This window comes from Entamoeba histolytica, genomic scaffold (assembly GCF_000208925.1).
Source record: "Entamoeba histolytica HM-1:IMSS scf_1104750516651 genomic scaffold, whole genome shotgun sequence".
Taxonomy (NCBI): domain Eukaryota; phylum Evosea; order Mastigamoebida; family Endamoebidae; genus Entamoeba; species Entamoeba histolytica.
In genome coordinates, this window is record NW_001915267.1 from 1 (window position 1) to 11,167 (window position 11,167).

The following is an 11,167-nucleotide window of genomic DNA, read 5'->3' on the forward strand; positions in this document are numbered from 1 at the left end:
ATCATGAACTCGAGGTAATAATTTATTTGGATAGTTGTTCATGATATTTCTCTGTGGTATATCATGAAGCTTTCTTAATGTTTCCTTAAGTAATAAATACAAAAAACAACTTCAAACTACTTTTAATTTCTTCATTCATTTGATCACCACATTAATCATTTGAATGTCCCTTTTATTCCGTATTACTTTTCTATTTAGATTCTACTCTTAGAAATGGTCATCTCATCAGATGCTTTTCATTATTATCCTTTCACATTCCTTTGTTTAATTTCCTAATTACATGTTTTTGTTTTCTTTTTATATTTCTTTATTCATCTCCTCTATCTGTTTGATAGTGTCTCTTAAGTTTCTCTTGCTTATTTCTTTCTATTTTATATTCCCTGTTTTATACTTCTTCTTACTTTCACTTCTTTTAATTACTAGCTTCTTCTTTCTTAATTAAGTCTTTCATCTCTTACTTTATACTTAGTGTATTCATATATGTATTATGATTTCTTGTTTGAAGTTCTGTTCTTTTTTTCTTTAAATATCTTCTTTCCTTTCTTATCAAATTTTATTTATAACAAAATTGTGTTTCTTGGGATTATTTCAGTCTTTTAATATTTTAAATTTGGTAAACAAAAATATGAAATGCCTACTACCAAAAATCTTTGAAAATTAGTTTGGTATATTCTAAAATTATCATAAACCATTGAACAAAATACTTATTCTTTTGTTTCTATTTCATCTTTCTTACTCTTTTATTAATTATTCTTATATTCTATTATTAATTTGTGTTTATCAAGAAGAATAAAAAAGACCAAAATAAAATAATCAATTCAATCATTTTCAATTAAATTCTTTGATTGAACATAATAAAAATGTATAGTATTACTTTTATTTATTTTAGTACTTCATACTAACATATTAATATTCGAATATATTTATAATTATACTTTAATTATGTTTTGATTTCTTTTAATAAATACAAACTACCATTAAAAATTATCAATAATCATTATACAAGAATTGTCATTTCTTACAATTTCTTATTTGAATTAACTCATTGAATAATTAAAAATTACTTAATTAAGTGTTAATAGATTTTTCATATATTCTTCTTAGTTTAGCGGAGATTAATCCCTTCCCTATTTAAAAAACAGTAATCTTTTTGTTTAACTTATCATTTATGTTTTTCTTGCAAAATGAAAAAATCACTTCTTTGCTTTATTTCTTCTTATTAAGGTTTTTCAAACTTCTTCTGCTTATTTCTTCTTTTTAACCTTTTGTTTATTTTCTATCTTAATTTTAAACATTTTCTTTTTCCTTTTTTCTTTATTTTATGAATGAGAGAAGAGACTATTTCATTCCCATTATATTATTATGTTTAATTTTCTTTTAGTCTTACCCACACTTTAGTACTTCTTTATATTACACCATGTAATATTCTATCATAATATCTTGCTACACCCTTTGCAACTTTACCTAATACATTTCTAATTCAAATGCACTGTCATAACCAGATAATAACTGGAAGTGTCGATGCTTGAATTTGTACTAGGGTTTGTGTGGTGTTTTAGACATGCCATCTTCGATCTCCCAAAAAAATAAATACATAATGAAAGAAGAAAATAAAAGTAGACAAGAATAATACTAAGTGATAATAAATGGATGAATATAAAAAGAAGAATAAGAGTTAATGTGATATTAAATAGAGAATAAATAGAGATGAATAAGAAAAAAAATAAAGAAGAAAAGAAAATAAAAATTCATAGAAGAACAACAATAAATAAATAAAGAAGAAATAATAATAAATTAAAAAATAAATTGTTATAAATGAATCATATAAATGATATTAATATCAATTATTCTCTTATACTTCACTTATTTTATTCATATTTTATATATTTACATATGATTAATCAAATATTTAATTCATCCAATAGTTTTATATTGTAATTATTTCATAATTATTTATATTCATTTTTAATTTGTTGTTTCATTATTTCAATAATGATAAATCAACATATGATTAATATAAATATGATTATAAATGTTATTATTCATTTAATTAATAACCATTTTAACAATTTGTATGATAATATTTGTGTTAAAATGTTGTGTTTTCATTATTATTTATTCATTCATAATATATTCATGACATTTTCTATTTCTTATGAATTTATTAATTCATTTTCTTTTATTTTCTTTTAATATCAATGTTTATTCTTTTATCGTATCATTTTTTTGATAATATTGGTTATTCATTAATCTCAAATGTATATGAAATAATTCAATTTTATAATAACATTAAACATGAATGAAATATAGAGTAAGAAATATTTTATAGACATATGAATAAAAGATAAAGAAGAATACGAAAAGAAAAAGAGAGAAACACAATAATTAGAAGAATATCAAATGAATAACAAAAGCCAAAAACATAAACATACCTGATGTTCCATCAAGATTGTTGTGATTATCAGAAATATCATCAGAACTAACAATAATTTTATCATGTGAAATATCAGAAGTATTTGTATTTTTATTATCTTGTTTTTCATTTTGTTGTGGTGATGGTTGTGGATGTTTTTCTGGCTGATTTTGTTGCGATTGATTTTGTGGTTGTGGCTGTTCTTCTGATTTTGGTGGTTGTTCTTTTGGTTGTGTTGAAGTTGAAGTGTCTGGTACCCAATATTTTGCATCATTAAATTTTGCGCTTTTTTATTTGTTTCAATAAAATTTGCATCTTTTATTTTTTCATTCTTTTCTTCTTTTATCATCTCTTTTGTTTTATTATCTCTTTATCTTCTTTCTTTTTATATTCTCTCCTTTCTACTTGTATTCTTTCTTCATCTTCTTCTACTTCTTACTTTATTTTTATTCTTTTATATCTTTCTCTTCTTTTTCCATTATTTGCTTTTTTCGTCGCACATATATGTCTGTTTTTGTGATATTATTCTTCCATCTGTATTGTATTTGTTTGTTCAATATCATAGCGATGTCTTTATATTGGAACATTGTTTCATATGGGGTTTATATTATTTATTGAATGTATATTTTCTTATTAATCAATATGATTATGTCAATATGTCATGTTTCTTCATTTATAATTTATTGTTACCAATACAATATAGTAGAATGTGTTCTATTGTCTTTACAAAGTGTGGAATATTTTATTCTTTCATTTTTCTTTATTTTTGATTTTCTATACCCACAAAATATTGCTCCATCTTGCATTTTAGTTAATTGAAGAAATGCATCCTTTTAATATTGATGAACTTCAATGCTTTCACTGTAGTAGTTTTATATACTCATTTGATTCATTCCATCTTCTAAATTGTCCACTTATTTGATGACACTTCCATTTTTTGATGTATTTATCAATAATTCTTTATTTCTACTACTACTTCTTTTCTTTTTTCTTTTCAATAATTTCATTTATTATTTCTTTTATTTTGTTTCATTTATTTTATGAATTAATGTTTTTAATTCTATTCCATATTCATTTATTGCCATACCATCTATCTAATATGTTATTTTCTATTTCATTCTTCTACAATAATACATTATTGTTCTAATCAGTTCATTAACATATTCTTCTATCATAATTATTAATGTTTCATTTATTGTGTTATTTAACTTTATAAATAAAGAAGACAAAATAAAATAATGCTATAAATCGTATAAGATATTAATATATTAAAAATGAAGTGTATTGAATAATTAATAAGATATTGAAAGAATATTAAAGTAATAAAATTATATAAATTAATGAATTAATATTATACATATAATTGTAAATATCATATATTTAATATGAATAGTAAAATGACATGAAAATTAACAAAATTATGAATATAATAAAATAAAAAATAAAATACAAATTAACAAATAATTATATTCTACAATATAAAATATATTGAATTTATAAATAAATTCGAATAAATTAATTATTGAATAATAAATGGATATAATAGAACTAAAAAGATAATACCACATTCTTGATAAAATAAGAAGAAATAAAGAATCTAAAATCTATAAATTCAATCAAATAATATTCATATCATTTATTAAATCATTTTAACAATAACTATTAAAATAATGAAAATCAAATGTTAAGATATAACAAATAAATTATTTTGATATTTTCGTTAAGAAGAAAAAGAGATAAATTGAAATATTTAATGATTAGAACTATAAAATGTATTTGTTATAAAAACAAAAAAAAAATAATAAAACAAAAAAATAATAAAACAAAAAGGAAAATTAAAAAAATATAAAATAAAAGATGCACTACCCGGGAATCGAACCCGGATCTCCACCTTGGGAGGGTGAAATTCTACCATTAGACCAGTAGTGCTTCTATTCTTTTTCTTTTCTCTATTTCTTTTTCTTTTCTCTATTTCTTTTTCTTTCTTATTTCATTTTTATCTTCCTTTACTTTTGTTAGTCTTACTATTAAAATTTCCTTCTTTATAATCTTTAAGTAAAATACTTTCTTAAAATATCTTCCTATTTATTTGTTTTATTATTCTTTATTTATTTATTTTTGTGTTATTTTCCTTTCTTATTTATTGTCTTCAAATTTTATATTTTTTTATTTCTTTTGTTTATTATCGTTATTTATTTCTTCTTTTCTTTTTTTCTTTATTTATTTCTTTACCTTTCTCTATTTCTATTTGTTTTTGATTTAAATATACTTCTTGTTCGGTATTATTTTTATTTTCTTCACCTATTTTATTTTTAATTATTTCATCATATTCTCTTTTCAATTTATTTGTTATTTTTTACTTTCATTTCTTCTTCTTTCTTCTTCTTTATTTTTATTTCTTATTTTATCTTTATTATCACATTTATTCTTCTTTTTCTTATTCTTTTTTCTTTCTTTTTCATTTCACTTTTCATTATAATTTTCATATTCTTATTATATTTCAAATTATCTTCTATATGTTTTGTTTATTTATATCTTCTTTTCTTTTCTTTATATGAATCATATCTATCATTCATTAATAAATACAATAAAATATGTTATATCCTCTGTATTGAAATTGTCTAATAGAATATGATATTACTTCTATAATCTAATTATGAAACAAAGAAACAAAATCATTTCATTGTTTAAATCATTGAATCATTATATTTTTAATAATCGTTCATTATGTTTATTATGTTATTATCACTCTTATTATTCTCTTCTTTTTATTTGGTTCTTCATTTGTATTATTTTCTTTGTTCTATTTGACATATTTCTTTATTATCTGTTCATATGCAGAAGCATTACATGAGACACAACAAACTATCACAACAGCCATTATTATAACAATTGGAATAATAATGTATGAACCACTTCACTCATCACTTCAATCATTTTCATTATCATAAGTATTTTATCATTAATTCAAATAGAAACATTCAGTATTATATTACAAATAATTCACATAATAAAAACAATAAAGATATAAATATTATCATAATAAAAGACATCAACAAATGAGAAATAAAAGAAATGATAGAAATACAAAACCAAGAATATTGGAAAATACTCTTTGAAAAAGAAGTTAAAATACTTACACAACATGAAATATATGAAATTAAGAAAACAAAGAGTAAAGAATAAACCATAGCAACAAGATGGAGAAAATAGTATTTACTTGCAAGAGAAAAAAAATAAAAATGATTAGAAAGGAAGAAGAAACTATCAGTATGACGATGGAAGAATATGATAAACAACAAAATCAAATTGAGATTAATGACAATAAATTATTTAATAAATATTCGATTAGTATTGAAAATGATGAGAAAATGGAGTTATTGATGAGAAGAAAAGGATATGTTTGGTAATGAGAAGAAAGTCGATGAAGAGAAAAAGAGGATTAATGTAAAAAACAATGAAATTAAGAGAAAAGAAAGAAAATGAACAATGAAAATGAGAAAAGAGTAGAAGAATTAGAAAAAAGAGTTGAGGAGGATATAAAAGAGAAAGAAGAAATGGAAGTACAAATAGAAATAAAAGAATAACCCATTAATAAATTAACAAATGATATTATGGCATTAAAGAAGAAGTATGAGAATGAATTAAACACGAAAATAAGAGTGTGATAAAAAATATTCAAATTCCATGCTGAATTTGAGATGAAAATGTTTGAAGTAAATAATTTAACACATCAATTATTATTTATGAAAGATAAAGTATCTAAATTAGAAAATAAAAACACACAGAAAGAAAAGAAGAAAGATGAAATAAATTACAATATAACAGAATCATCTGAATCACAAATTGTGAATGACCTCTCCCCTAATGTGGTAGTAGCTGATGAAATATCATCATGTGAAGATGATCTTCCAAAAAAAGAAAGTTAACGCAGAAATTCATTGAAGAAATGGTTATTCAGCATAAGAAGATCACAACAGTTGAATTAGACAATAAAAACAATTGAAACAAACAGATAGAAAAGAAGAAATTTTAACATTTTATAAATGTTTTGCTTTGAAATTATTTGAAAGAAAATTAAGATGTCAACTTAAAGAAGAAATAATAGAAAGATTAATACATGAAATTGGAATTAAAGTAAATGATATTAATGAATATAAAGAAATAATAAAGAAGATATTTCAAATAAAGAATGAAATTAAAAGAGAAATCAATAGAATAATGAAGGAAGAAATAATAAAACATCAATGAAAAGATAATGAAATAAAAGAAATAATAACTAGAATGAACAAGAAAGAAGAAATAGAAGAAGATGAAATAATGAAGATATTTAAAGAAGAAGAAATGAAAGAACAAGAAGATGTACAATTTATTAATTATTATTGTAATAAGAAGAAAGTACATCAAATAATTAATATTATTAATACAAATGAAATAATAATAAATACATTAGATGATTATTATCATTATATTAAAACTGTAGATTCCACTATTAACATTATTAATAAAAATAAACAAGAAAGAAGTTGAAAGAAAAGTATAGAAAGAATAATATAATCAAAAATATATAGAATAAGAGATTTGTTCAATAATAAACAATACATGAAATTAAAAAGAATAATACATATTAAGAAATATGATATATATCATATTAAAGTAAAAACAATTGAACAAATAAACTATTATAAATACCTCCGAAAGATGAAAAGAATAGAAATAGAAATAAGAAAGAATAAATTGAAAAAGAATAAGATTGAAATATAAAATGATGAAATATAGAAAAGATAACATTTAAATAAATCTAAAGAAGATGAATATTTAGATAATATCTCCACTAGTAATTTCTGGAAATGAATCTATGAAACTAACACTAATATAGATTTCCTGAATATTAATTTATACGAAATATTAAATGAAAATAGAATTAATAATAGAATGTTCATAATCACTCTAAATGAATTAGATTATGATATTAAATTTACTGCTAACTGGAAGGCACCAGGAGTTGATAAAATACAATGATTTTGATTAAATAATTAAATTAACCAAAGAAATATTTATTAAAATTATTTAATGAATGGTTAAACAATCCTAATGAAATACCTATTCATTTTATTCAATGAAGAAGAATAATATTAATATATTAGAAATGAAATAAATTAGACAATCAGAATTACAGACAAATAACTTGTTTAAATTGTCTGTTAAAAGTGTATACATCAATATTAAAGATGAAAATAGAAAATCAATTAATACTAAATCAAATTGAAAAACAATTATCATTAACTCAAATTTGATGTAAAAAATACATATGCATCATAAGAATGATTATTATACATCACTATAATAATTCATTTATTAATAAAGAATAAATGGAAGTTGGTAGAAACATATTATGATGTCTCCAAAGCATATGATAGTATTAATCATCAATGGATTAAACAATGCTTAATATATTTTAATATCACACTTGTATTAATTAATAGTATATTATACATATCAAATAATACATATCTTAATTTATATTATAATCATGAAAGTGTGGGTATAATTAATGTAGAAAGATGAATAATACAAGGTGACAGCCTATCTCCACTCTTATTTGTATTATCTATTGTTATTTTATCTAAACAATTAGATAAACAAATAATCAAATTAAATAATAAAATGAATTGAGAAGAAAAACAATTCATGTTAAACCACATATTATATATTGATGATTTAAAGATAATAACTAATAGCCTCGATGAAATGGAAATTACACGAATTAACAAAAGAAATAATAATTGAATATGATTAAAAATTAAAGTAGAAAAGAATGAGATAATGAATAATATTAATATTCAAATAAATGGTGAATTAGATGAACTACCAAGAGTAACTAATGACAATCCTTATAAATACCTTGGTATTGAAATATGAGATAAAGTAAATATTAATAAATATTGTACAAGAATATTAAATGATGTATCTTCTATTTTATCATCATTAAACACTGTGAAATATAACATTATCAATACAATAAGAAAGATTAATAGTGATATAATCTCCAAATTAAGATATGGATTTAGTATTGTCACATGGAAACTAGGATAGTTTGAGGGTATAGATAAACAAATCAGAAATTCATTGATACAACTCCAATTATACAGTAGAAATATACCCAAAAGCAGATTATATGTTAAAATAAATGAAATGGGATTAGGATTAATGTCAGCAAGAGATGAATGTGGTAAAGAATTATTAAGAATATATTTAAAATATAAATATCAAACACAGGAATATGAAAAATGATAGAAATAATAAAAGAAAATCCAAATTGAATAATTAAAAGAATGAAGAAAACATTTTGTAAAAAGATTAATTTTAATGAATTAATTGAGATAATAGAATTAAATGAAAGAAAACATGATGTAAAGGAAGTATTTGAATGTGTAAATAATGAATTAAATGATAGATATTTAAGTGAATGGAGAGAAAAGAAATGTGGTGAATATATAAGAAATGCAAATGGCACTTTTAATTATAAGAAATTAACAGTAGCAACATGGAGGTCATTAAATATAAAAAGAAATGCATTCCTCCAAATAGTAAAGATGCAAGAAGGTGTAAGTATGACAGGAAATATTAAATCAAAAATACTCCAAAATGATGATTTAAAATATTGTAAACATTGCCCTAACACAATTACATCTATTAATCACATATTGTTAGGATGTAATGAAAAAGAATCAAATATCAAAACATGATTATGTATGTAAACAAATATTTAAACACTTATTAATTACCCATTTTAATGAATTTGATGCTATTGATTTTAATAATCCGAAATGTATTAATAATGATAAAATGATATAACATACAATAAATATTTATTTGTTAATGACAATTCATTCCATGCTAGAAGACCATATATATATTTCAAAATATGAAAGAAAAGAAATGATATATTATAGATTTACCATATGTCAAGACATGAATATAGAATTAAATTATATTCACAAAATAAATAAATACAAAGAATTATAAGAGAAATTAAGAAATAATAAAGAAATAATATATGTAGAAATAATACATGTTATATTATCAATAAATGGTTTAATACATAAAGAGTCAGTAAGAAGAATAAAAGTACTGAAATTACAATTAGACTGATCCAAAATCCTACAAACAATAATAATAAAAACATGAAAGAATTAGTGTTTTACACAGGAAACTCTGACATCACATTAAAAGAAGAATTTAATGTGAGTGAGTTTGATATGAACTCTATTCAACCAATAAAACATATTGAAGAAACTGAAATAATCACTTCTAAATATTTATAAAATCTAAATGTTGATATATATATATTAATTACCATTTTCTTATTCTTTTATATTCAAATGAATGTTGTTTACAAGATGATTCTTTTTTATCATTTTCTTTAAGAACACAATTATGATATCAAAATCAAAATTCAATCAATCATCGTATTGATTATGTAATCCAAATGAATATTCTGGTATTTTGTTATCAAATTTCTTCATTCCTTCAATTCTTCCTTTTGATTCTAATGAAAATAAAAATGATTTTGAATCTTTTATATAATAATCATATTTATCAATTTTATCAATATTAGAATTAACATATCCTCCAAATTTATTTCCATTTGTATCTTCAATAATAATTATTATATGTTCTTTATTCTTTATTCTTCTATCAAATACTGATTTAATTCTATTCCAATCATCTTTATCTGAATCAAATAGTATATTATTTATTCTTCTTTCTGTCCATTCTTCTATTTGTTTAATATACACATTATCAATTTAATTTAATTTAATTTGATGTTTATAAGTTCAAAATAAGATTAAATAATTAATACACGTTATTAACACATCAAATTAACTATTAATTTTATAATCATTATTTTTTAAACAAATAACTTTAATTTTTATTGATTTTTAGAAGAATATTTATTAATAACAACAAGTCAGAAGATAAGATATGAAAATGAAAGAAGAACAGATATTCTCATCAAAAATAATAATAAAAACTCGAAACAAAGATTAAAAAGAATATGAATGAATTATTATAAAAACAAATACTCAATATAAAGGTAGTTAATTAAGTGGTATTAGATTTGTTTTCTATCATTCTTTGCTCATTAAAGAATAATCACTTTTTGTTTGAAAATAATTCATTCCTCTCTATTTACTTATTCTTTAATTTTTCATTGTTAAGAAATCCAAATTTCTATTATTCAGTCATTTAATTGGATTGTATTAACTTCTCTTCAAATTTTATCATCTTTGATATTCTTCATTTAATTCCATTTCTCTTCTTTATTTTAAATTTTAATATGTATTAAAATGATTCATTCATTATTTTATTATTTTATAATGAATAAACATATATTTACAAAATATTATGACTAATTTCATTTATTCTCAACCATTTCATTTAAATCATTTTATACAAGAATTATTTTATAAAATACATTTGTATGATGATAAATAATACTATCATTATCTTTATAAATATTCATTCATCTCGTATATTTATTGACTCAATTAATATTTAAAAATAATTGATAATAAATAAGAAAGACTGAGTAATATATTTTCTAACAAAAGAAAATATTATGTACAGATAATAACTGGGAAGTTCAGCAATTAAATTTATTTTAATATCCTGTAATTTTTCTGAGGAATAATATTCAAAGGAAAATTCATTTATTTTATAAAATAAGAGAAAAAAAAAGAAAAATGA

The 11,167-nt window shown here is 20.8% G+C and overlaps 1 non-coding gene across 1 annotated transcript, besides 3 other annotated features; it reads right to left on the bottom strand.

Moving 5' to 3' along the window:
- Positions 1 to 1,054: 1,054 nt before the first annotated feature.
- Positions 1,055 to 1,574: a repeat region.
- A 1,320-nt stretch (positions 1,575 to 2,894) lies between these two features.
- Positions 2,895 to 3,610: a repeat region.
- A 661-nt stretch (positions 3,611 to 4,271) lies between these two features.
- EHI_024790 lies at positions 4,272 to 4,342 on the bottom strand. Its single transcript has one exon. It is a non-coding gene; the product is annotated as a tRNA-Gly (tRNA).
- Positions 4,343 to 5,234: 892 nt separating this feature from the next.
- Positions 5,235 to 9,788: a repeat region.
- Positions 9,789 to 11,167: the final 1,379 nt, after the last annotated feature.